This window comes from Urocampus carinirostris, chromosome 5 (genome assembly GCF_059441175.1).
Source record: "Urocampus carinirostris isolate Australia breed hairy pipefish chromosome 5, RoL_Ucar_1.0, whole genome shotgun sequence".
Taxonomy (NCBI): Eukaryota; Metazoa; Chordata; class Actinopteri; order Syngnathiformes; family Syngnathidae; genus Urocampus; species Urocampus carinirostris.
In genome coordinates this window covers 37,512,501-37,533,169 of record NC_142353.1, presented here as the reverse complement: position 1 = coordinate 37,533,169, position 20,669 = coordinate 37,512,501, and the positions used below count along the sequence as shown (strand labels likewise).

The window sequence follows — 20,669 nt, the reverse complement described above, 5'->3', positions numbered from 1 at the left end:
TGATCTCCCTGTCCGGCTATCTGACTTGATTCCTTCCGCTGACCACGCTCCGATCTCCCGTACTGGCTACCCGTCTTGATTCCTTCTTCTGACCACGCTCCGATCTCCCGTACCGGCTACCAGACTTGATTCCTTCTTCTGACCAAGCTCTGATCTCCCGGTCCGGCTATCTGCCTTGATTCCTTCCGCTGACCACGCTCCGATCTCCCGTACCAACTACCTGTCTTGATTCCTTCTTCTGCCCACGCTCCGATCTCCCGTTCCGGCTACATGACTTGATTCCTTCCTTCGACCTTGTTCCAATCTCCAGTTCCGGCTACCTGACTTGATTCTTTCCTCCGACCACGCTCTGATCTCCCAGTCAGGCTATCTGCCTTGATTCCTTCCGCTGACCACGCTCCGATCTCCCGTACCGGCTACCTGTCTTGATTCCTTCTTCTGACCACACTCCGATCTCCGGTTCCGGCTACCTGACTTGATTCTTTCCTCCGACCACGCTCTGATCTCCGGGTCTGTCTATCTGACTTGATTCCTTCCGCTGACCATGCACCGATCTCCCGTACCGGCTACCTGACTTGATTCCTTCTTCTGCCCACGCTCCGATCTCCCGTTCCGGCTACCTGACTTGATTCCTTCCTTCGACCTTGCTCCAATCTCCAGTTCCGGCTACCTGACTTGATTCTTTCCTCCGACCACGCTCTGATCTCCGGGTCAGGCTATCTGACTTGATTCCTTCCGCTGACCACGCTCCGATCTCCCGTACCGGCTACCCATCTTGATTCCTTCTTCTGACCACGCTCCGATCTCCCGTTCTGGCTACATGACTTTATTCCTTCCTTCGACCTTGCTCCAATCTCCAGTTCCGGCTACCTGACTTGATTCTTTCCTCCGACCACGCTCTGATTTCCAGGTCCGGCTATCTGACTTGATTCCTTCCGCTGACCATGCACCGATCTCCCGTACCGGCTACCTGACTTGATTCCTTCTTCTGCCCACGCTCCGATCTCCCGTTCCGGCTACATGACTTGATTCCTTCCTTCGACCTTGCTCCAATCTCCAGTTCCGACTACCTGACTTGATTCTTTCCTCCGACCACGCTCTGATCTCCCTGTCCGGCTATCTGACTTGATTCCTTCCGCTGACCACGCTCCGATCTCCCGTACTGGCTACCCGTCTTGATTCCTTCTTCTGACCACGCTCCGATCTCCCGTACCGGCTACCAGACTTGATTCCTTCTTCTGACCAAGCTCTGATCTCCCGGTCCGGCTATCTGCCTTGATTCCTTCCGCTGACCACGCTCCGATCTCCCGTACCAACTACCTGTCTTGATTCCTTCTTCTGCCCACGCTCCGATCTCCCGTTCCGGCTACATGACTTGATTCCTTCCTTCGACCTTGCTCCAATCTCCAGTTCCGGCTACCTGACTTGATTCTTTCCTCCGACCACGCTCTGATCTACCGGTCAGGCTATCTTCCTTGATTCCTTCCGCTGACCACGCTCCGTTCTCCCGTACCGGCTACCTGTCTTGATTCCTTCTTCTGACCACGCTCCGATCTCCCGTTCCAGCTACATGACTTGATTCCTTCCTTCGACCTTGCTCCAATCTCCCGTTCCGACTACCTGAGTTGATTCTTTCCTCCGACCACGCTCTGATCTCCCGGTCTGACTATCTGACTTGATTTCTTCCGCTGACCACGCTCCGATCTCCCGTACCGGCTACCTGACTTGATTCCTTCTTCTGCCCACGCTCCGATCTCCCGTTCCGGCTACATGACTTGATTCCTTCCTTCGACCTTGTTCCAATCTCCAGTTCCGGCTACCTGACTTGATTCTTTCCTCCGACCACGCTCTGATCTCCCAGTCAGGCTATCTGCCTTGATTCCTTCCGCTGACCACGCTCCGATCTCCCGTACCGGCTACCTGTCTTGATTCCTTCTTCTGACCACACTCCGATCTCCGGTTTCGGCTACCTGACTTGATTCTTTCCTCCGACCACGCTCTGATCTCCGGGTCTGTCTATCTGACTTGATTCCTTCCGCTGACCATGCACCGATCTCCCGTACCGGCTACCTGACTTGATTCCTTCTTCTGCCCACGCTCCGATCTCCCGTTCCGGCTACCTGACTTGATTCCTTCCTTCGACCTTGCTCCAATCTCCAGTTCCGGCTACCTGACTTGATTCTTTCCTCCGACCACGCTCTGATCTCCCGGTCAGGCTATCTGACTTGATTCCTTCCGCTGACCACGCTCCGATCTCCCGTACCGGCTACCCGTCTTGATTCCTTCTTCTGACCACGCTCCGATCTCCCGTTCTGGCTACATGACTTTATTCCTTCCTTCGACCTTGCTCCAATCTCCAGTTCCGGCTACCTGACTTGATTCTTTCCTCCGACCACGCTCTGATCTCCAGGTCCGGCTATCTGACTTGATTCCTTCCGCTGACCATGCACCGATCTCCCGTACCGGCTACCTGACTTGATTCCTTCTTCTGCCCACGCTCCGATCTCCCGTTCCGGCTACATGACTTGATTCCTTCCTTCGACCTTGCTCCAATCTCCAGTTACGGCTACCTGACTTGATTCTTTCCTCTGACACCCTCTGATCTCCCGGTCCGGCTATCTGCCTTGATTCCTTCCACTGACCACGCTCCGATCTCCCGTACCGGCTACCTGACTTGATTCCTTCTTCTGCCCACGCTCCGATCTCCCATTCCGGCTACATGACTTGATTCCTTCCTTCGACCTTGCTCCAATCTCCAGTTCCGGCTACATGACTTGATTCTTTCCTCCGACCACGCTCTGATCTCCCGATCCGGCTATCTGACTTGATTCCTTCCGCTGACGACGCTCCGATCTCCCGTACCCGCTACCTGTCTTGATTCCTTCTTCTGACCACGCTCCAATCTGCTCTTCCGGCTACCTGACTTGATTCCTTCTTTCGACCTTGCTCCAATCTCCAGTTCCGGCTACCTGACTTGATTCTTTCCTCCGACCACGCTCTGATCTCCCGGTCCGGCTATCTGCCTTGATTCCTTCCACTGACCACGCTCCGATTTCCCGTACCGGCTACCTGACTTGATTCCTTCTTCTGCCCACGCTTCGATCTCCCGTTCCGGCTACATGACTTGATTTCTTCCTTCGACCTTGCTCCAATCTCCAGTTCCGGCTACCTGACTTGATTCTTTCCTCCGACCACGCTCTGATCTCCCGGTCCGGCTATCTGCCTTGATTCCTTCCGCTGACCACGCTCCGATCTCCCGTACCGGCTACCTGACTTGATTCCTTCTTCTGCCTACGCTCCGATGTCCCGTTCCGGCTACATGACTTGATTCCTTCCTTCGACCTTGCTCCAATCTCCAGTTCCGACTACCTGAGTTGATTCTTTCCTCCGACCACGCTCTGATCTCCGGCTCCGGCTATCTGACTTGATTCCTTCCGCTGACCGTGCACCGATCTCCCGTACCGGCTACCTGGCTTGATTCCTTCTTCTGCCGACGCTCCAATCTCCCGTTCCGGCTACATGACTTGATTCCTTCCTTCGACCTTGTTCCAATCTCCAGTTACGGCTACCTGACTTGATTCTTTCCTCCGACCACGCTCTGATCTCCCAGTCAGGCTATCTGCGTTGATTCCTTCCTCTGACCACGCTCCGATCTCCCGTACCGGCTACCTGTCTTGATTCCTTCCTTCGACCTTGCTCCAATCTCCAGTTCCGGCTACCTGACTTGATTCTTTCCTCCGACCACGCTCTGATCTCCCGGTCAGGCTATCTGACTTTATTCCTTCCGCTGACTACGCTCCGATCTCCCGTACCGGCTACCCGTCTTGATTCCTTCTTCTGACCACGCTCCGATCTCCCGTTCCGGATACCTGACTTGATTCCTTCCTCCGACCTTGCTCCAAGTTTTTAAAGCTTTAATTTTGAAGCCTGAAATGTGGCAATCTGACAAAAAGTTATTAGAAGGCCAATACTTTTGCCAGGCACCGTATGTGAAAAAAGCAAAGCTTAATTGTCTATTTTGTCCTTGCGCATTCTTATCGGGCGTCTTTTGGGGGTGAAGAGTCACCGCCTCCTTGTCTGACCCCCCTGCCAGCTTCCGTCCCTCGGAGTCATTAAACCTTGGGCCTCCAACACGGAACATGCTGAATCCAAACACTCACAGCTGGCTTTGAATATTCACAAGGCACATTTAGCTTACAATGTCCCATATGAGGTTAAAACCAGGTGTCCCATTTAAGATCAGTCTGAAATTTCCTGACATCCCAAACTATTTGCATACCTGTCAAGCTCCAGGGCTCCACTGTCGTATTTCCCCTTACAAAATACAAAATAATCTTACACCATATTTTTTTTCAAACGTGTTTATTTATGTAGTTTACAGGGTTGGGTAGGGTTACCGTATTTTCCGCACTATAAGGCGCACCTAAAAGCCTTTATTTTTTTCAAAAGCTGACCATGCGCCTTATAATACAGTGCGCCTTATTAATGGATCAATTTTAAAATTGCAAAGTTTTCCAACTAACTTGCAGCCGCTGACTAGATTTTCCCCGAACGCCAAGTAGTCCGCGGTGTATGCTGGGATTTATTTACCGGCATTTCAGTGGCTAACCAATGTGTCAATCATCATTTGAATCGATCACTATTGGCTAAAGTTATTTGGAGGTCAAGGGGCGGATCCTTTTTATCATTTACAGGCTGGCATAGGCTAAAGCGGCAAAACAAAGCCTGCAATTGGCCAAAAAAGATGAATGTGTATAGCACGTGGCTGACGGCATAGAGAAAGCATTTTTTTTCTATTCTGTATATGTAAATATTTTATTCTCCTGCATTTACTACCCTCACGGATATGAGAGGACATTGGCTGCACATTATTATGAACACAACGACTTCGGTGAGCTACTCCGGCTATATATTATCCCTGTATCTTGTTTCAGACTGAACTCCATGTTTCTGTGATAAGCGGTGCAGATAATGGATGGAATGGAGTGTCTATTTTTAAATTAAACTCAATTCCAAGTGTTTATTGTCATATGCACAGTCAAGTTGCGAGCGAAAAAGAAAATAGAAACTAAGGAATGGTTGGCATTTCTTGAATCCCAAGACTTTAACCTTCCGAAGGATATTTGGAACGATGCATTTGAGTGACATCATATGGACACCGCATCCGCACATGTTCTCGACACGTATTTGCGTCTTTGCAAGCTTTGGGAATGTTAAGGGGGTAATCAGTTGGACTGAACTATCTGACTGTTTTGTCCACGTTCCCATTGTAGCGCCTTATAATCCGGTGCGCCTTATGTATGTCAAATATAGGACCAAAAACCATTTTTTCGGGGTGCACCCTATAACCCGGTGCGCCTTATGGTGCAGAAAATACGGTACTTTACCTGGATTACTTTCAATTACTTTTGGATGACTCCAGTACCAAATATGCTAATAAAAGACAAAAGAAACTAAATATGAATAAAATGATGACTCACAACACGTGGTAAGCTTTCTCTCCTGGTTTTGATCTCTTTGATCTCCGGCAAAACTAACATAAAATGCGACAGAGAAAAAATGAAATTAAATCCAAACAGCTTGCCAACATCATTTTTGCCGTTCCATGTGTTCTGTATTTAGTTTCTTTTATCTTTTATTAGCATATTTGCTATTGGAGTAATCCAACCCTGGTAGTTTAACATAATATATTGTACATGTGTTTTGTTATGTCATATATATTGTTAATTAACATTTTGTTGTGAGATACTGAGTTGCTCGACATGAATGAGGTTTATTATAAAAAAAGTTCAAAAATGAAGTCGCTTGGACGTTTACTGTAGAAGGAAAAAAATACATGCAAATAGAATTAAGTAGAATTTTTTTATTCAAATTATGAATTCATCTTCTGCATTAAATTATTGTTGGTAATATACTGATTAAAGGGATTACCACAAACCTGTCTTTTTTCATTTTCTCCTTTTATTCTTCCTCTTTTTCTTAACTTCTTTATAAAACATCATAATTCATAATATAATGCATCAAAGCAAGTGAGCCGTTTGAGAGCCAGCTCTCTTTCATGAGTTGAGCTGAAAAAGCCGGTTCTCTAAAAAGAGACGTACTTCCTTTCACTACAACAAACCGCTCGCTTCGTTTGCAACAAAAAAAAACGATACTGAGATAGAGGCCTCCGCGGCGAACTCGCTTGACTTGAGGGGCGGCAGTGGCTCAGGAGCGCTCGTCTTGGGATCAAGAGATCGCAGTTCGAATCCCGGCTCCTTCGTGTTACATGTCAAAGTGTCCTTGGGTAAGACACTGAACCCCTAATACCCCCAATAAGCAGGTCAGCGCCTTACATGGCTGCACACTGTGAAGCACACTGTAAAGCGCTTTGGGAAGTCTTGACTTGAAAAAGCGCTATATAAATGCAGATCATTTCATTTCATTTCATTTCATTTGCCGTTTCGTCATAGTCGGTGTATACCGGATGGTACCCATCTCATCTCATCTCATTTCATCTCATTAGCTACACCGCTTATCCTCAGTAGGGTCACGGAGGTGCTGGAGCCCATCCCAGCAATCATCGGGCAGTGGGCAGGGGACACCCTGAACTGGTTGCTAGCCAATCGCAGAGCACACAAGGACAGACAACTCACTCGCTCATTCCCACCTAGGGACAATGTGGACCGGCCAATTCACCTGAAATGCATGGTTTTTTTTGGAATGTGGGAGGAAACCGCAGTGCCCGGAGGAAACCCACGCAAGCACGGGGAGAACATACAAACTCTGCACAGGAAGTCCGGAGCTGGATTTGAACCCACACAGGAGGTTCCCAAGACATGAACTGTGCCGCACACGCGCTAACCACTGCACCGCCGTGCTGCCCCGATGGTACCCATAATTGAGAAATTTGCGTTTTTTCGTACAGATTTCCTCGTACGTCGTACACGTCTTAAAATGCATAATAAACATACTTTGTACGGCAAAAACGTACTGCTTGACAGGTATGTATTTGACCTTAACCCAAGTCCAATAAAAAAGTAAAAAGGTATTCCATATGAATAATTTCAGTAAAACTTTTAATTCCGTGCCTGTTTTTTGGAATCGCATTGAGATATTCAATTCCTGGAGAAGTATTCAGAGAGAAATAACATTAATTATTGGGTGGGAGTTGCGTTTGGACCCAGTGACCTATGTATTGGGAATTTTGACAGAAGAGTTATTGACTGGTCAATACATCTACAGTGAGTAAATGAGTACCGTATTTTCTGCACTATAAGGCGCACGTAAAAGTCTTAATTTTTTTCAAAAGCTGACCATGCGCCTTATAATACAGTGCGCCTTATATATGGCTCAATATTAAGTCTTGCAACTAATGCAACAGCCGCCGACTAGATTTTCCCCCGAATGTGAAGTAGTCCGCGGTGTATGATGGGATTTATATACCGGCGTTTCATTGGATAATCATCATTTGAATTGATCACTATTGGCTAAAGTTATTCGGAGGTAAAGGGGGCGGATCCTTTTTATCATTTACAGGCTCGGATAGGCTAAAGGGGCAAGACAAACCATGCAATTGGCTGAAAAAGATGTGTCAATCATCAGTTGAATCGATCACTATTGGTTAAAGTTATTCGGAGGTAAAGGGGGCGGATCCTTTTTATGATTTACGGGCTTGCATAGGCTGAAGGGACAAAACAAAGCCTGCATTTGGCCGAAAAAGATGAATGTGAATAGCAAGTTTGGTTGGTTGTCTACGCCATAGAGAAAGCACGTTTTACTATTCTGTATTTGTAAATATTTTATTCTCCTGGATTTACTACACACACGGATATAAGAGGACCATGGTTGCACATTATTATTGAACACAACGACTTCGGTGAGCTACTCCGGCTATGTATTTTCCCAGTATCTTGTTTCAGAGTGATATAGATGTTTCTGTGATGGGTCTTTTTTTAAATTAAACTCAATTCCAAGTGTTTATTGTCATTTGCACAGTAAAGTTGCGAGCGAAAAAGAAAATAGAAACTAAGGAATGGTTGGCATTTTTTGAATCCCAGGACTTTAACCTTCCGAATGATATTCGGAACGATGCATTTGAGTGACATCGTACGGACACCGCATCTGCACGTGTCTACGACACATATTTGCTTCTTTGCAAGCTTTGGGAATGTTAAGGGGGTAATCAGTTGGACTGAACTATCTGACTGTTTTGTCCACGTTCCCATTTTAGCGCCTTATAATCCGATGCGCCTTATCTATGGAAGATATAGGACCAAAAACTATTTTTTGGGGGTGCGCCCTATAACCCGGTGCACCCTATAATGCGGAAAGTACGGTATTTGAACACCCTGCTTCGATATTTCTCCCACTTAGAAATCATGGGAGGTCTGAAATTTTCATGGTAAGTGCATGTCCACTGTGAGAGAGATAAACTAAAAAGAAAAATCCAGAAATCACTGCAATGCATTTTTTTAAACGATTTATTTGCGTGATATAGCTGCAAAAAAGTATTTGAGCACCTGAGAAAATGAATGTTACAATTTGGTACACTAGCTTTTGTTTGCTATTACAGAGGTCAAACGTTTGTTGTAGTCTTTCACCAGGTTTGCACACACTGCAGGAGGGATCTTGGCCCACTCCTCCACACAGATCTTCTCTAGATCAGTCAGGTTTCTGGGCTGTTGCTGGGAACACGGAGTTTGAGCTGCCTCCAAAGATTTTCGATTGGGTTCAGGTCTGGAGACTGGCTGGGCCATGCTAGAACCTTAATATGCTTCTTACGGAGCCACTCCTTGGTTTTCCTGGCTGTGTGCTTCGGGTCGTCGTCGTTTTGGAAGACCCAGCCACAATACAAGGCCCCTTTCATCCTCTTTTTAATGCAGTGCACTTGTCCTGTCCCATGTGCAGAAAAACATCCCCAAAGCACCCTTATGCTTCTTGATAAGGATGGTGTTCTTCGGATTGTAATCTTCATTCTTCTTCCTCCAAACAAGCTTCGTGGAATCATGATCAAAAAGTTCTATTTTGGTCTCATCCGACCACAAAACTTTCTCCCATGACTCTTCTGTATCATCCAAATGGTCGTACGCAAACTTAAGAAGAGCCTTAACATGTGCTGGTTGAAGCAGGGCAACCTTTCGTGCCATGCATGATTTCATATCATCACGTCTTAGTGTATTACCCACAGTAACCTTGGAAACGGTGTCCCCAGGTCCTGACCAACTCCTATCCTTTAGTTCCAAGCTGATTCTTCACCTTTCTTAGAATCATTGAGACCGCACGAGGTGATCTCTTGCATGGGGCTCCACTCCGATTGAGATTGACTTCTTCCATTTTCTACTGATTGCTCCAATAGTGGACCTTTTTTCACCAAGCTGCTTGGCAATTGCTCTGTAGCCTTGTGGAGGTGTACAATTTTGTCTCTGGTGTCTTTGGTCAGCTCTTTGGTCTTCGCCATGTTACAAGTTAGTCTTATTCACTATAATTTATGTTCATTAAGATAGAGTAACAATGGCTAACTTACTGGTTGCTACATTGCGTGTCTTTGACGTGACTCGTATCTACTTAACATAAGCTTGCCAATTACATAAAACTTTCGCTTGCTGCAAATCCTTGAGTACTATGAGGGCTGACAGTCCCTCAGATTGATTGCACATATGCATCAGTGTCTTCTGTCTTCATAAAAAGGATACGATACAATGCCGAGTTGGGCTTAGAACCTTGCCGGTTCGCACTGCCCACCGCACATCAAGAAATCACTGTCCTAAAAAACTGTGGTCATATTCTTCCGCCGTGTTTATTGATATTTGTTGTAACTCAACTGCTTGATCCACTGCCCATTGTTCAGCTCAAGTTAAGTCACATTTATTTTTTGATGCCCTTAATCCCAAAATGTCTCAAAGGACTGCACAGGATTACAATCACACCATCGCCTGATCTTAAACCAACATGCGGGCAAGGAAAAACTCAAAACCTCAGCACGAAGAAAATAATAAACCTTGAGCTGGATGACCAGGGTGTAAAATATTTAGCATTAGGTAACAGTGTTGTAAAAGGATAGTGGGATAGTGAGAGTGTGGACGCGTTCTTATTGATGGGCTGGGCACCCATATGATGCAGCAGGGGTAAACCAGTGAAAGCTGTCAGGCCCTGCTGTTGAACAAAAGAGTGTGTTGTGTCACCCTGACCCGAGTGACATGGCCGCTTTCTGGTGTCCCGTTTCATCTGGAGGGACGAAAGCCTGACCAACTTAGATGCCGAGGTGCTTAACTTGTTGGGATATGACCAAGGTAGATAGATAGATAGATAGATAGATAGATAGATAGATAGATAGATAGATAGATAGATAGATAGATAGATAGATAGATAGATAGATAGATAGATAGATAGATAGATAGATAGATAGATAGATAGATAGATAGATAGATAGATAGATAGATTGATTGATTGATTGATAGGCAACACTACACAAAACATAGTGAAGATTAAAAAAAGAAAACAATTGGAAATTTGTCCGTAAATTTCTTGACCGCAGCGAAACCTCAAACCTGAAAAATTGCTGCTTTTTCATTTGCTTTTGCCATCCATCATGGGGCTCGTACTTGAAAATGTCGATAATAACAGTCAACAGACTGAACACAGCAAATGCGACATTAAACACTCACAAGGCCGAATCATCTAAACTTTTTGCCTGTGGTGAGCAGCCATCCAAAATGAATTCTCCGTTCTTCGGCCCCGGGAAATAGTGGAGACCACCACGGCAAGAAGGCAAGTTTTTTAAGCCCCTCCTCCAATAAAAGCCTCCTCATGTGGCGACGCTCCTCTCCCGTGCGCTTCACTGAAGACGAGCAGGAATATTCCGCCCGGAGAGGGGGGAGAAAAAAGCATTTTTTCCAAAAGTGGGGTCAGAGTGTTGGAGAGCCTTCAAATGGAGACATTTCCATTATTCAGGAGATTCACGGAGATGCTCGCCCGCGCTCCCTGGCATAAAGCCTCGTGCTGGATTCTTCTTGCCTTTGTCAGGAAGTCACCGTTACGGTCACTCTGGGGGAAGCATCTGCACTCTCCCATTTATAATGCTGTTCCCTTTCCACCAACTTGAAGGACTCAGAAGTCACATTTTTTTGTTTATCCTGTAATCACATTAAAAGGACTGCACAGGTTACAACTAAACCATCCCCTGATCTTAAACCCACACCCGGGCAAGGAAAAACTCCAAACCTCAACATGAAGGCAATAAGGAACCTTGAGAAGGGGCCACAAAAGTGGTAACCCCCCTTCTAGGATGAACATGGCACGATTGCCATGGCGCCCAATTGGTCCCAGCCGTGTGGCGCCAGGTTCTGTCACGGTTGCCACGGCGCCCAATTGGCCCCGCCCATGGACACCGGCTGGAACGCGTTTAAAATCAAGGCTTAAGACACACTTCTATTCCAAAGCTTATGATTGATGCCCACCTCATATTCTGTATTGTCCTGACTTTTTCCGACTGCCTGCCCGGTGGGGATACGAAGGAGAAGGACTATTTGAGATGAGTCAGCGGACCAGCGTTTGACCTGAAGCATGTGAACGCCTGCATGGACCAGCTGGCAGAGATGGGAAACTGCGCCGTGGCCGTCATGGACTTTCTGGACTAGTTTACAGGCTGGGGGCATTGTTGCTGTCATGCACTTTCCAGAAACATTTTCAACATGTTACCTAGTGTTTATTATGTTTGTGTATTGTAATGCTAAATGTAATTCACCCTGGTCATCCTGAAAGGGGGATTACTACTTGTGAGGTTCCTTCTCAAGGTTTCTCTTTTTCCTCGCGCTGAGGTTTTGAGTTGTTCCTTGCCCGCATGTTGGTTTAAGATCAGGTATTTGTGTCATTGTAATCCAGTGCAGTCCTTTGAGACAATTTTGTGATTAAGGGCGTCATAAATAAATGTGACTTGACTTGACTCACTGGGAGTACTTAAACGCGGTCCTTTGAGCCATTAGTGGTCAGAGCGTCTGCAAGACTCCTGTTAAACTCTGTGTGAAATGCCTTGCTCTGTGAATTTGCCAGTGTTTGATCCTGTTTTATTTTTGGCCTGATCTGTTTGATTTTGACAACTCTTTTGTTCGGATTTCAATCCACTTCCGCGACCATCGATCCCCGGATCGAGTGTGCGCCCATTCCCCCTCTCTCTAATAAACTGTGAGTACGTTACGCGATTGGGTTCTCCATTCCTGTTTCCTGTTCTAGTCCGTGAAAGTGACAGACAGCAACGACGCCTTCGGCCTGTCAAATTGTCCAAAACGTTACCATGGCGCAGCTTCCCATCTCTGCCGGCTGGTTCATGCAGACTTTGATAGCTTCAGGTCCAGGCGCTGGTCCCCTAACTCATCTGGATATGTCCTCACTCATTTCACCACCAGTCAGGCAGCAGGTAAGGACAGGAAAAGAAACGTATGAATTGGGCATCAATTATAAGCTATAATATAGAAGTGGCTCTTAAGTCTAGATTTAAACAATTCCATTAAAAATGCCTGCTTTAAGGTTCTCTTGGTTGGTTTGTTGGTTGGTTGATTCCTTCCTCTGACCACGCTCCGATCTCCCGTTCCGGCTACCTGACTTGATTCCCTCCTCCGACCTTGCTCCAATCTCCAGTTCCGTCTACCTGACTTGATTCTTTCCTCCAACCACGCTCTGATCTCACGTTCCGGATACCTGACTTGATTCTTTCCTTCGACCACGCTCTGATCTCCCGGTCGGGCTATCTGACTTGATTCCTTCCACTGACCACGCTCCGATCTCCCGTACCGGCTACCTGTCTTGATTCCTTCTTCTGACCACGCTCCGATCTCCCATACCGGCTACCTGACTTGATTTCTTCTTCTGACCACACTGCGATCTCCCCTTTCGGCTACCAGACTTGATTCCTACCTCCGACCTTGCTCCAATCTCCCATTCTGGCTCCGCTCGAAAAATGCTGGTCTACTTGTGACTCCAAGAGCCAAGAAGAAATCTGCAGGCTTGAAAGTGTTCTCTATTCGGGCCCAAGAGCCGTGGAATACTCAGCCTCCGGAGATAAGATCTGCAACCTCGATGGAACTAAAACTTAAGACACACTTCTGTCAAGGCTGCCTGGTTGGTTGTGAAATAAGGGAGGACAAATCAGGTTTAGTATGTGGACCAGCACCTTGACCTGAAGCATGCCATCGTCTGCATTGGCTAGCTGGCTGAGTTGGGAATCAGCGTTGTTGCTGTCTTGGACTTTTTGAACAATGGTACCAGCTCAGTAGCCTAGAAAGTAGAGCGCCCGCTTTGAGACTGGGGGGTCGCTGGTTCACGCCTCGGCCGAGTCATACCTAAGACTTATAACATTGGTAAATAGCGGCGCCCTCTGTTGGCTGCAGCTGCATCGGCTCGGTGCAACGGGTCAGGTGTATCGACATTTCGTTCTGTGTACATTGTTACAAAGAATGACAATACAAAGGAATTTATTATTATTATTATTATTATTATTATTACCTATGTTCTTTATTGTTAATCTTGACTAATAATAATAGTAATTGAAAGTAATGAAGTTAAAACAACCCTACCCAACCCTGATTTTATGTTAGTTTTGCCGGAGATCAAAGAGATCAAAGCCAGGAGAGAAAGCTTACCACGTGTTGTGAGTGATCATTTGATTCATATTGAGTTTATTTTGTCTTTTATTAGCATATTTGGTATCGGAGTAATCCAAAAGTAATTGAAAGTAATCAAGTTAAAGTAACCTTACCCAACCCTGCAGAGAGGTTTTGATTTTTTTCTGTTTCTGCCTTGATACATTGAATCAATATCTTCCAAACTGCATTTTGCATTTCCTTGGGTCCTGCGTGAGAAATCAGGAAGTGGGCAAAAAGATTTTCACGTGTTGCTCTCCAGTGACAAGATACATGCTTGTCGTACCGAAACACGTCATGTCGGGCTCAATGAGGCGGAAGAGCACAACCGGGGAACATTTGTTCATCTTGTTGTCGACAAGTATCTTTGTCCGACTAAATTTCTTCTGCTCCGTTTGAAGCTTCACTAGCATAGCCTCACACGTGTTGACTGACAGCAACTTTTCGGCTCCAAACCATATTTTCTACATATTTAAATACGGCAGAGTCAAGTCTTATCTCATCATTAGCTGCACCGCTTTATCCTCAGTAGGGTCGCGGGACTGCTGGAGCCCGTCCCAGCAATTATCGGGCAGTGGGCAGGGGACACCCTGAACTGGTTCCCAGCCAATCGCAGGACACACGGGGACAGACAATTCCCTCGCTCAGTCACACCTAGGGACAATTTTGACCGGCCAATCCACCTGAAATGCATGTCTTTGGAATGTGAGAGGAAACCGGAGTGCCCGGAGGAAACCCACGCAAGCTTGGGGAGAACATACAAACTCCGCACAGTAAGTCCGTTAGCTGTATTTGAACCCACGCAGGAGGTTCCCAAGACATGAACTGTGCCGCACATGCGCTAACCACTGCGCCACCATGCTGCCAGAGTCAAGTCAAGTTACATTTATTTGTGACGGCCTTGTAGGCAGGGTTGGGTAGGGTTACTTTAACTTGATTACTTTCAATTACTTTTGGATGACTCCAATACCAAATATGCTAATACAAGACAAAAGAAACTAAATATGAATAAAATGATGACTCACAACACGTGGTAAGCTTTCTCTCCTGGCTTTGATCTCTTCAATATTCGGCAAAACGAACATAAAATGCGACAGGAACAAAATGAAAATAAATCCAAACAGCTTGCCAACATCATTTTTGCCGTTCCATGTATTCCGTTACTCCCCAAGCCTGCACAAAATTGAGTCATTTTATTCATATTTAGTTTTTTTTGTCTTTTATTAGCATATTTGGTATTGGAGTCATCCAAAAGTCATTGAAAGTAATCCAGGTAAAGTAGCCCTACCCAACCCTGTGCATATAAAGTACCGTATTTTCCGCACTATAAGGCGCACCTAAAAGCCTTTATTTTTTTCAAAAGCTGACCATGCGCCTTATATTACAGTGCGCTTTATTTATGGATCAACATTAAGTCGCAAAGTCTTCCAACTAAAGCAAGCAGCCGCCGATTTTCACCCAAACGCCAAGTCCGCGGTGTATGCTGGGATTTATTTACCGGCGTTTCATTGGCTAACCGATGTGTCATTTGAATCGATCACTATTGGCTAAAGTTATTCGGAGGTAAAGGGGGCGGATCTTTTTTATTATTTACAGGCTGGGATAGGCTAAAGCGGCAAAACAAAGCCTGCAATTGGCCGAAAAAGAGGAATGTGAATAGCACGTTGGGTTGACGGCATAGAGAAAGCATTTTTTAATATTCTGTATTTGTAAATATTTTACTCCCCTGGATTTACTACACTCACGGATATAAGAGGACCATGGTTGCACATTATTATTCAACACAACGACTTCGGTGAGCTACTCCGGCTATATATTTTCCCTGTATCTTGTTTCAGACTGAACTCGATGTTTCTGTGATAAGTGGTGCAGATAATGGATGGAATGGAGTGTCTATTTTTAAATCAAACTCAATTCCAAGTGTTTATTGTCATATGCACAGTAAAGTTGCGAGCGAAAAAGAAAATAGAAACTAAGGAATGGTTGGCATTTCTTGAATCCCAAGACTTTAACTTTCCGAATGATATTTGAAACGATGCATTTGAGTGACATCGTACAGACACCGCATCTGCACGTGTCTACGACACGTATTTGCATCTTTGCAAGCTTTGGGAATGTTAAGGGGGTAATAAGTTGGACTGAACTATCTGACTGTTTTGTCCACGTTCCCATTGTAGCGCCTTATAATCCGGTGCGCCTTATGTATGTCAAATATAGGACCAAAAACCATTTTTTCGGGATGCGCCCTATAACCCGGTGCGCCTTATAGTGCGGAAAATACGGTAGCTTAAAATGCATTAACACGATTATTCTTAGCATTCAGATTATCCCATTTTTAGCAATTAAAGGTTATAATAAGAAAAGCAGTAGTACAAACTAGGCATTTCCAGAATCAAACAGAACTTGTAGGAATCTCTCAGAATGTTACACCGAAGTCCAACAAGCACAACAAGTATAACCAAGCATAAACAAGTTTTCAACAACGATCCTGCAAAGCGCAGTTCAAAATAGCACCCACAGAAGTAATCAGTAATCAGCCGGTGTCAAGGGGCGGTGCCAGTTGGGCGCCATGGCAACCATGCTGAACCTGACATCTCGAGGACCGGTTTGGCCACCTTTAGTCTTGAGGATAATCAAGATGCTGATTTTTTTTTGCCTCCAATTCCTGCTTCCCAAAAAGACAACACCTTTGAGGACCGGTTTGGCCACCTTTGGACTTGAGGATAATCAAGATGCTGATTTTTTTTTGCCTCCAATTCCTGCTTCCCAAAAAAGACAACACAAAGTAAAATGACACAGTTTACGATTGTTTCCAACTCCGGAACCTTCGATGTGACAATGATGGAAAATATGTGTAATGGCCCTGGCCAGGCATCACATGACAGGCTTTTAAGGATTTGTATTTTTTACTATCATCAAAGATCATGGGCATTGTGCAAGTATAGTTATGACACTGGCTGTTGAGTGTGCGTGCGTGTATGTGTGTGCGCAAGGGGTAAAAGGAGTAAAAGTAAGTTCTCATGAATATTACACACTCTTGTCTGCACAAGACACTGAAATCTCAGCCTGCTTCCACCTCTGAATTATTTACCAACTGAAACATTTTCTTCTTCTTCTTCTTCTTCTTCTTCTTCTGCCTTTTTTCTTCAGATACAGTATATTAGGGCGATATCGGCAATCTATTTTCGTGGTATGTGTTCTCATTCAAATATAATATACCAATGAGGTCATCATAAATACATTTGTGTAATATTGACGGATCAAAGGACAAATGATTTAAGAATATTTGTGTTGTATTGTGCATCGAGTATCATTAGAACAGGGTTGGGTAGGGTTACTTTAACTAGATTACTTTCAATTACTTTTGGATTACTCCGATACCAGATATGCTAATAAAAGACAAAATAAACTAAATAGGAATAAAATGATGACTCACAACACGTGGTAAGCTTTCTCTCCTGGCTTTGATCTCCGTCAAAACTAACATAAAATCAAGGTTGGGTAGGGTTACTTTAACTGGATTACTTTCAATTACTTTTGGATTACTCCAATACCAAATATGCTAATAAAAGACAAAAGAAACTAAATATGAATAAAATGATGACTCACAACACGTGGTAAGCTTTCTCTCCTGGCTTTGATCTCCGTCAAAACTAACATAAAACCAAGGTTGGGTAGGGTTACTTGAACTGGATTACTTTCAATTACTTTTGGATTACTCCAATACCAAATATGCTAATAAAAGACAAAATAAACTAAATTTGAACAAAATGATGACTCACAACACGTGGTAAGCTTTCTCTCCTAGCTTTGATCTCCGTCAAAACTAACATAAAATCAAGGTTGGGTAGGGTTACTTTAACTGGATTACTTTCAATTACTTTTGGATTACTCCAATACCAAATATGCTAATAAAAGACAAAAGAAACTAAATATGAACAAAATGATGACTCACAACACGTGGTAAGCTTTCTCTCCTGGCTTTGATCTCTTTGATCTCCGGCAAAACAAACAAAATCAGTGTTGGGTAGGGTTACTTTAACTAGATTACTTTCAATTACTTTTGGATTACCCCGATACCAAATATGCTAATAAAAGACAAAATAAACTAAGTATGAATCAAATGATGACTCACAACACGTGGTAAGCTTTCTCTCCTGGCTTTGATCTCTTTGATCGCCGGCAAATCAAAGGACGTATGATATATGAATATTTGTGTTGTATTGTGCATCGAATATCGATATAATAAATATATATTGGGGCAGCACGGCGGAGCAGTGGTTAGCGCTTGTGCGGCACAGTTCATGTCTTGGGGACCTCCTGCGTGGGTTCAAATCCAGCTCCAGACTTCCTATGCGGAGTTTGTACGTTCTCCCCGTGCTTGCGTGGGTTTCCCCCGGCACTCCGGTTTCCTCCCACATTCCAAAAACATGCATGTCAGGTGAATTGGTCAGTCCAAATTGTCCCTAGGTGTGAATGATGAGCGAATGAGTCGTCTGTCCCCGTGTGCCCTGCGATTGGCTGGCAACCAGTTCAGGGTGTCCCCTGCCCACTGCCCGATGATTGCTGGGATGGGCTCCAGCACCCCCGCGACCCTACTGGGGATAAGCGGTGTAGCTAATGAGATGAGATGAGACTTATGTGTATTATTTGAGCACTATATGTCATATTATTGTGTATTTCATCCGAAGCAAACGTGCTACAACGACACAAGGAAAACAACAAACTATGGAGACTGAAAGTGACCAAACCGTACCATTTATTAGCGATTTTGTTTGGGATTTTCAGGAACCCAGAGCAGCAAGATGCCAGACTATTATATCAGCTCCCTCAAATGATGTAAAATAAATGCAAAATTCCTGAATTATAAGTATTTAAAAAAGGCACTTTTACATGATAGCTGATGTATTTTTGCTTATTGTTTAAATCAGTGGCATGTTTTTTTAAATAATTGAGGCGCTAAATAACACGCACTGTCCCTTTAAGAGTAAAGCTTCTTTTGGCCATTGGATTTCTGTGTTGAAAAAAAACAACGTTTTAAAATTAAATTTATTCCAAGAATTAGAATGTTCTTATTATTAAATCAATGTTTTTTTTATTTTATTAATTACTTTTGACCACTAGGAGGCGCTAAATAGCTCGGACTGTCCCTTAAAGAGTAAAGTTTTTGGCAGTTGGGTTTCCGTGTTGAAAAAAAATGTCAGGGCTCCAAATTGCTAATTAAGTCAAAGTTACAGTGCATGAAAGTAAAAATACACGGGTTCCCCCGACGCTGTGTTCTAAATGCGGTATTTTGAAGTCAATGTCGAAGTAGGACGAAGTTGAGTAAAGTCAGTAGAGTTTTTCGAGAACCGGCTTCTTCGGCTCGGCTCACTCTTTCGGGTCCTAAACGGCTCTTTAGGTTGTTTTGCTTCTTTAACCCCTGCACGACCAAATATTATGTAAAATTGTACATAAAATAACTTAAAGGAAAGGGGGGGGAATAGAACAAAAAAGAAAATAAATACCAAAATGAAAAAGTAGTGAAAAGCTGAGAAAAAACACAAAACAAAAGGAGAGAAAAAGAGAAAAAAAGAGCAGAAGAAATTCAGAAAAAAAGCCAGACAAAAAGAAAGAAGCAAATAAAAGGGGAAAAGGTAATAGAGAACAAAAAAGCAAGAAAAAAGTAACAGCTAGGAAAAATTAAACACAATGAGATTTTTTTAAAGGAATTTAATAAAAAGGAGAAAAAAACAGGGAAAAAGAATAAAAAGTTTGTGCTGCATTCAAATAATTTCCAATTATATCAAGTGAATCTTGTTGCCAACATTGTACTTCCACTAAAAAATGTAATTAAATACAATTCTATATTGTGCAACCAACTAAATAAGCCCCCCAAAATGTTAGTATTATGCATCAAAAGACACCAGGGAAAAAAAAAATTGGAAATCTTATGAAAGAATTGTAAGAACAAACGACGTTTATAGGCCCTGCACCCTTTTGTCATGGCCAGCATGGTCGCCGTGGCGACCGGCTGGCCCCGCCCCCTGGGCATCAGCTGAAGCAGATCAGCTAATTGCGTGTGTGCTACTTAAGGGTGGGTTGTGGGTTTTGCGGGTGCTGGCTCATTGCATTTTCTGTCTGCATTTCCCGTTCTGTTTAGCTCTGTCCTGTTTTGTTTGAGTCGGAAGAAACCTGTGTTTGCACGTTTTTCTTAAAGCCTGTTTGTTCTGTCTTGTCCCTGAGTTTTGGACGACTTTTATTTTGGTAAAAAGTTCTCCCTTCCTGCCTCCTGCCTCGCTGCTGGTCTGGTCCTCCCTCGTGACACCTTTGCAATCATACATGAGTCAATTCATTCAAAAGTGAAAAATAATTTTGCGTTGCCGGAAACAGCAAAATGTAACGCGATGTCAAGTTTTGGACATGTTTGATCATGATTGGGATTACAGTCGCTCACTGCTGTTTCAAGCGTTGATCACCGACTTTGTGTGAACGCTCAGACCCGTGGAAAATTAAAGGGAACATTGGCCATAAGGCAGCCGCAGCAGAGGGCTCCCGCACCCGATCGGGCGGCGCGCCCTGTGTAGTGTTAACTACAGAAATAAAGACGGTGCGCCCTACGGTAGTGAAAATCCCAGATTTGAGAATCAGTAATGAGTTTCACAATCCACCTCCGTGTGGACTTTGAACTCATATGCCGACTTTGGCCCGTGGAAACTCCAGGAGGTGAGGATGAAGGTCCTGGGTGGTCCTTCTGCAGGTGCACGCGAAGGCTCATCTGTGACGTGATGCTCTCACACACACCCAATGCTCAGAAGATGAGAGCGTCGCCGCGGCAACAGAGGAGCAGAGTGGCTTCGCCCCGCGTCACGAGAGGCTCTTTTCTCCTCGCAGGAGGTCCTCGTCCCGTCTGGACCTCCTTCAGGCCTTGGTGGAGAATGTTCTCAAAGGGAATCCTACAAGTTTGCTGACTTTTGGGCTTTTTCTCAGCAGCCTTTTCTGACTTTTTTCCTCAGTGATACTCATTTGCAAGCGGGATCGTAATGGGTAAGATCGGTGCGCGTGCGTGTATGT

The 20,669-nt window shown here is 44.6% G+C and overlaps 2 protein-coding genes across 2 annotated transcripts in view; both read left to right on the top strand.

Annotated features, from left to right (window-relative positions):
* LOC148366224 (natterin-3-like) overlaps window positions 1–20,669 on the top strand; it is a 163,718-nt gene that overhangs the window by 77,184 nt on the left and 65,865 nt on the right. The gene's annotated exons all lie outside the window — the stretch shown is intronic.
* The window catches only part of LOC148366226 (protein FAM163B), a 15,246-nt gene continuing 15,030 nt past the window's right edge, over window positions 20,454–20,669 (top strand). The window contains exon 1 of the mRNA XM_088335190.1: window positions 20,454–20,642. The gene's annotated coding sequence lies outside the window, so the exon portion shown is untranslated. The remainder of the gene's footprint in view (window positions 20,643–20,669) is intronic.